Source organism: Perognathus longimembris, chromosome 23 (assembly GCF_023159225.1).
Source record: "Perognathus longimembris pacificus isolate PPM17 chromosome 23, ASM2315922v1, whole genome shotgun sequence".
Taxonomy (NCBI): Eukaryota; Metazoa; Chordata; class Mammalia; order Rodentia; family Heteromyidae; genus Perognathus; species Perognathus longimembris.
The window spans coordinates 14,724,767-14,730,742 of NC_063183.1; positions in this window are offsets into that span (position 1 = coordinate 14,724,767).

The following is a 5,976-nucleotide window of genomic DNA, read 5'->3' on the forward strand; positions in this document are numbered from 1 at the left end:
TGATGACCCTTTCCAAGAAGTACAGAGGGAGGGGATAGAAAGGCAGCTCACTCTTCAGAAGTCTCTAGACTCAAGACTGAAGACAGATTTCTTAAGAATCAGGAAGGCAGCCAGGCGCCAGTGGCTCACGCCTGTAATCCTAGCTACGCAGGAGGCTGAGATCTGAGGATTGCAGTTCAAAGCCAGTTTGGGCAGGAAAATCCACAAGACCCTTATCTTCAAATAACCACCAGAAAACTGGAAGTGACACTGTGGCTCAAGTGGTAGAGCCCTAGCCTTGAGTTGAAGAGCTCAGGGACAGCTCCTGGGCCCAGAATTCAAGCCCCACAACCACCAACAACAAGAAGAGTAAAATGCTGCCTTGAAGACCAGGTTTCAAGAGAAAAGGACAATGAGAAAAGAACCTGAAGTACTAAGCTCATTGAGATGCTCCAGAGAGACCGACAGGACACACTAATAACAGGCAGACAGGAGGAATCTGTGAGTGCTGAGGGGTCCCATGAGTGCTTTCTGCAGGCTGGAGGCTATGCAGTGCTATAGCCTGGCTCAGGTCAACTCTAAGGGCCCCAGAAGCAGGGAGGCTTGAGGTGTTGCTCTCTGTCTGAGACCAACAGGCAGAGAACCTGGGAGGGGGCAGGATGCACAAATGGAAACTGCGAGGATCTAAAGCAGGGGAGGCTAGGGGAGGACGAAAGTAATCCAGTCCCTGGAGATGGATGGACTACATGGCCCCTTGCTGACTGTGGGCGGATTTTTCCATCTAAGCTGTAGCCACTGGAAACATTGATAGAGTGCTTTAATAGGTATTCCTTAAGCCAGTTGAGGTGACACTTGAAATGGGCCATCACACCCCCTAATGAATGCTTCTCAGTTCTCATTGTGCAGTGCCCAGCCAGTTCCCATCAGCCAGACCCATGGCACCTACCCGGTTCTCCTTTGTCAGGCTCCCAGCCCTCACAAACATCCAAATGACCCATCCCGTCCTCTCATTCTGTCCTCTCGCCTGGTGGCTCTGTCTGGTGCCCAGTGCATCCCTCCTGGGGTCCTTCATGGCCTTGGTGTCCTTCCTTGAATGGTGAGAGTATGAGATGAGTCCTCCATACCTGTCCAGTGTCAGGTTGGCCATTGGTCCACTTCATCCTATGGAAGGTAGGGGCCCCTCTGCGGTGTGACTTTTGAAGAGAATTTATGGCACTCCTTCAAGGCAGAGCCTTTTTTTTTTTTTTTTTTGCCAGTCCTGGGGGTTTGAACTCAGGGCACTGCTGTGTAGCTTTTTTTTTTCTTTTCTTTTTTGGTACTGGGAATCGAACCCAGGATGCAAGTGCTTTGCCACTGAGCTACATCCCAGCCCTCCCTTAGCTTTTTTATTCAAAGCTAGTTCTCTACCACTTGAGCCACAGCCCTACTTCTGGCATTTTGGTGGTCAACTGGAGATAAAGAGCCTCATGGACTTTCCTGCCCAGGCTGGCTTTGAACCATGATCCTCAGATCTCAGCCTCCTAAGTATCTAGGATTATTGGTGCCCAGTTAAAGAAGACGTTCATTTAGTAAAAGACCACTCCAAAGGAACTGTCAGCTCTCAGGGGCCACATTAACCATAGAGACATAAGATACACGTCAATATCCTAGTCATTTCAATTGGAAATAGCCAGAGATGGCAAGTGTACAAACAGCAGAACCCTCATAAGCTATGGCATATGAACATGCAGGAGTGCCCTGGAAACTTTTTGGTATGACAAAGTGGAGCAGCTCCATACACCCTGTGATCCAGCCTTGTAGGCCACCAAAGAGAAAAAGCCTCATGTCACATCCCAGGGTGTTTGTTTGTTTGTTTTTGCCAGTCCTGGGCCTTGGACTCAGGGCCTGAGCACTGTCCCTGGCTTCTTTTTGCTCAAGGCTAGCACTCTGCCACTTGAGCCACAGCACCACTTCTGGCCGTTTTCTGTATATGTGGTGCTGGGGAATCAAACCCAGGGCCTCATGTATACGAGGAAAGCACTCTTGCCACTAGGCCATATCCCCAGCTCCATCCCAGGGTGTTTGTAACAACACTATTTGTAAGAGGCAATGTCCCCTTCTGGGATTTCCAATGTTCCTGGATTAGCCAAACAGGCACACTGGGTCATATCTGCATGTAGGACTATTATACAGCAAGGAAGAACATCTGTGGGCCACATGATTGGCACTCACAGCTATAAAACTGGGCAGAAGCAGCAACATCAATCAAGTTCACACTGCAGGAACCCACTGCTGTAAAAAAGCATGAAGAAAAAGAAACTCACGTCTGGGGCTGGGGATATGGCCTAGTGGCAAGAGTGCTTGCTTCGTATACATGAAGCCCTGGGTTCAATTCCCCAGCACCACATATACAGAAAATGGCCAGAAGTGGCGCTGTGGCTCAAGTGGCAGAGTGCTAGCCTTGAGCAAAAAAAGAAGCCCGGGACAGTGCTCAGGCCCTGAGTCCAAGCCCCAGGACTAGCCAAAAAAAAAGAAACTCACGTCTGGAATGTGTGCCAGTGTAGTGGCGCATGCCTATATTCCCAGCAGTTGGGAGGCTGTGGCAGGTGGATTCCAAGGGACTTGTGAGTAAACTGGGCATGAGGTAGTTGATGGGGTGTGGTCTGATTGGAAAAACTCGCACTCGCCACTCAGAGCATGCTGACCGGGAGCACCATCCACTATCGGAGGTCTGGAACTCTGCAATGACCAAATCCTAACACACAGTGAGGGATGCACAGGGTTTGCTAGCTCAACTGGCAGCCTTCTTCACTGGCTTGTCCTGGGTGCAAAGAACTGGCCTGGCTATGACAGCATCTCATCCAGCCACAGAGTATGAGCACTCACACCCAGGCCTGGGGAGCTCTCCCAGAGGCCTGGGGTCAGCAGGTTGCTGGCTGTGAGACCCTGAGCATGTGCCTTACCCCTCACGTAGATTTGGGAGTCAGAGGTAAGCAGGTGAGGGCCATCTGCTGGGATGGAGGGAGCTGTGTGTCCAGTGATTGGCTGGGTCCCCATCACAGAGTGCTTAGTGAGGTTAGCTTGTCGGAGGCTTTCAAGCCTCTAGTGCATCAACCTGCTGTGGGGGCAGTGGAGGCCAAGGAGGAAGCAGAGGAGGTGGTCACCGCACCCATGGGCAGAACTGCTTTCCAGATGTCCTTCAGTCCCCCGGGGATTTTGCATTCCAAAAATTAAACACTGTGTATCCCAACCAGCGCCAACTTATATAAGAATTGAAAACAGGGCAAAATGAATCTATTCTTAAGAGCAGGGTAGTGGCTTCCCAATGGGGGTTGGTGAGTGGAAGGGGCCAAGAAGGAGGCTGAAGGTGGGGAGGGGAGGATGGTCATGCTCTGGGTCCCAACCTGGTGCCAGTGCTGGCTGTACCAGTGAGGGGGTACTTGTGAAAAATCACCAAGCTAAACACTTATAAGCACTTGTCTTTATAGAGTCTAAATGTAAGATGTGGGATGAGTTACTAATATATTTTTTTAATTAGTAACTTTATTTTATTTATTTATCTATTTATTTATTTATTTATTTATTTATTTGCCAGTCCTGGGGCTTGGACTCAGGGCCTGAGCACTGTCCCTGGCTTCTTTTTGCTCAAGGCTAGCACTCTGCCACTTGAGCCACAGGGCCACTTCTGGCCATTTTCTGTATATGTGGTGCTGGGGAATTGAACCCAGGGCCTCACGTATATGAGGAAAGCACTCTTGCCACTAGGCCCTATTCCCAGCCCTTTTTATTTCTTTTGAACTGGGTCTTGGTATGTAGCATAGGCTGGCCTCAATGTCCCAATCCTCCTACCTTAGCCTCCTGAGAGCTAGGATTACAGACTTGTACCACCACTCTGAGTTCATCAGGTCTGATGTAAACTCTGATCTAAAAATAGTAGACTGAGAAAGATCACTCTTGGTGCTGTCATACAAGGAAAGGCAAGGAGGGGACGTGGCCATCCCATGTACCACTGTGTTGCCCCCTAGGGCCTGCTGTTGCCTTGAAACACAGTCAGGAGAATGGGCTCAGGCACAGGGGGTGGGAGGTGGGGTGCCCACTGAAGTCCAAAGGATATTTGTCCATGGTCAGAGGATGGTGTTCCAGTGGCAAGGGCCACCAAGTGCAAAGGCACCTGCTGCTGAAGGTGTGCCAGGCCTCTGGTGCTCCTGCTGCCCCAGTTTTGCTAAAATTTGGACTAAAAATAAAAGGCAGCTGGCTTTGCAATACACGTGTGCTGATTGGAGGCGAGCCTCAGGTGCCAGGGGAAGAGCCAGTGACGCTGAAGGAGCTGCGCTCTGGTTTCCCAAAGAAAAGGTGAGACACGAGCAGTTCCATTGCAAGGTGGATCGCAGTATCTCCTGGGACAGTGTGGGTTCCTGATAGGACTACTGAAGGATTCAGAGCAAGAAACAAACAATATTGCTCTCTACCTTTGTACAAAGATGCTGGCTTCACCTTTGTTATGTCATCGTGAAGCCTTCCCGAGTTGCTTTGGGCACCTGTGTCTCCCTCTTTTGCTAGTAACAGCTGTTTTAATAATATTTAGTTCACATCCTCTACAATTCCATCTGTGTACTTTTTTGTTCTTTCTGCTGGTTATGGTGCTTGAACTTAGGGCCTGGGCACCGTCCCTGAGCTTTTCTGCTTAAGACTAGAGCTCTACCACTTTGAGCCATAAGCTCCACTTCTGGTTTTCCTGTTGTCTATTGGAGATAAGAGTCTCAGGAACCTTTCTGCCCAGGCTGGCTTCTAACCATGATCTCAGCCTCCTGAGCAGCTGGATGTGAGCCACTAGAGCCCAGCAGAATTCATCCATTTACAATGTACAATTGTTTTCAGTGTATGTACAGATATGTCTGCAACCATCATGACAATGTTTCAGAACATGTTTTAGTCACTCTAAAAAGTACCTAGTTTCCCCTTTCTTCTCCCAGCCCTAGATAACTTACTTTCTTTCTTTCTTTCTTTCTTTTTTTGCCAGGCTTGGGCCTTGGACTCAGGGTCTGAGCACTGTCCCTGGCTTCTTTTTGCTCAAGTCTAGCACTCTACCACTTGAGCCACAGCATCACTTCTGGTTTATCCTGTTTATGTGGTGCCGAGAAATCAAACCCAGGGCTTCATGCATGCTAGGCAAGTACTCTACCACTAAGCCATCTTCCCAGCCCTCATCTTTCTTTCTGTGTTTTTCTTCTGAACTATTAGATTGCTGCCACTTGGACTAAATATCTGAGGACGATGCACTTGAGAGAGAAAAGGCTTTGTCTCATCGTCTCAGAGGTTTTAGTTTGTGGTCACATTACCCCATCACTGTGGGTCTGTGGTGAGGCCCGAGCATCATGGTGGGGGTGCATACCACTCATCTTATGGTGGCTGGGAACAGAGACAGCAAGGAAGGGGCAAGGTCAACTTGTACTCTTCTATGACATGCCTGAGTGACCTAGTTCCTCCAAGTAGGCCCATTTCGCAAAAATGCCACCAGCTGGTAGCCAAGTCTTTAGTTCTGGCCTTTGGGGTTAAACTTCAGATCCAAATGGTAACAGAAATTTTGTGTAGGGCTGGGAATATGGCCTAGTGGCAAGAATGCTTGCCTCGAATACATGAAGCCCTGGGTTCGATTCCTCAGCACCACATATATAGAAAACAGCCAGAAGTGGTGCTGTGGTTCAAGTGGCAGAGTAGCCTTGAGCAAAAAGAAGCCAGGGGGATAGTGCTCAGGCCCTGAGTTCAAGGCCAAGGACTGGCAAAAAAAAAAAAAAAGAAATTTTGTGTAGATGGAGTCATATAATACATTGTCCTTCGTGACTGGCTTCTTTCCCTTGGCACAGTGATTTCATATTTATCCATGTTGTAGCCTATAGCAGTACCTCATCCCTTTTCATGACTAAATAATACTCTGTTGTATGAATAGTCTGTATTTTGTTTATTCATTCATCAGCTGATAGACAGAAAACCAGAGCTAGAGAGTAGCAAAAGCTGTAT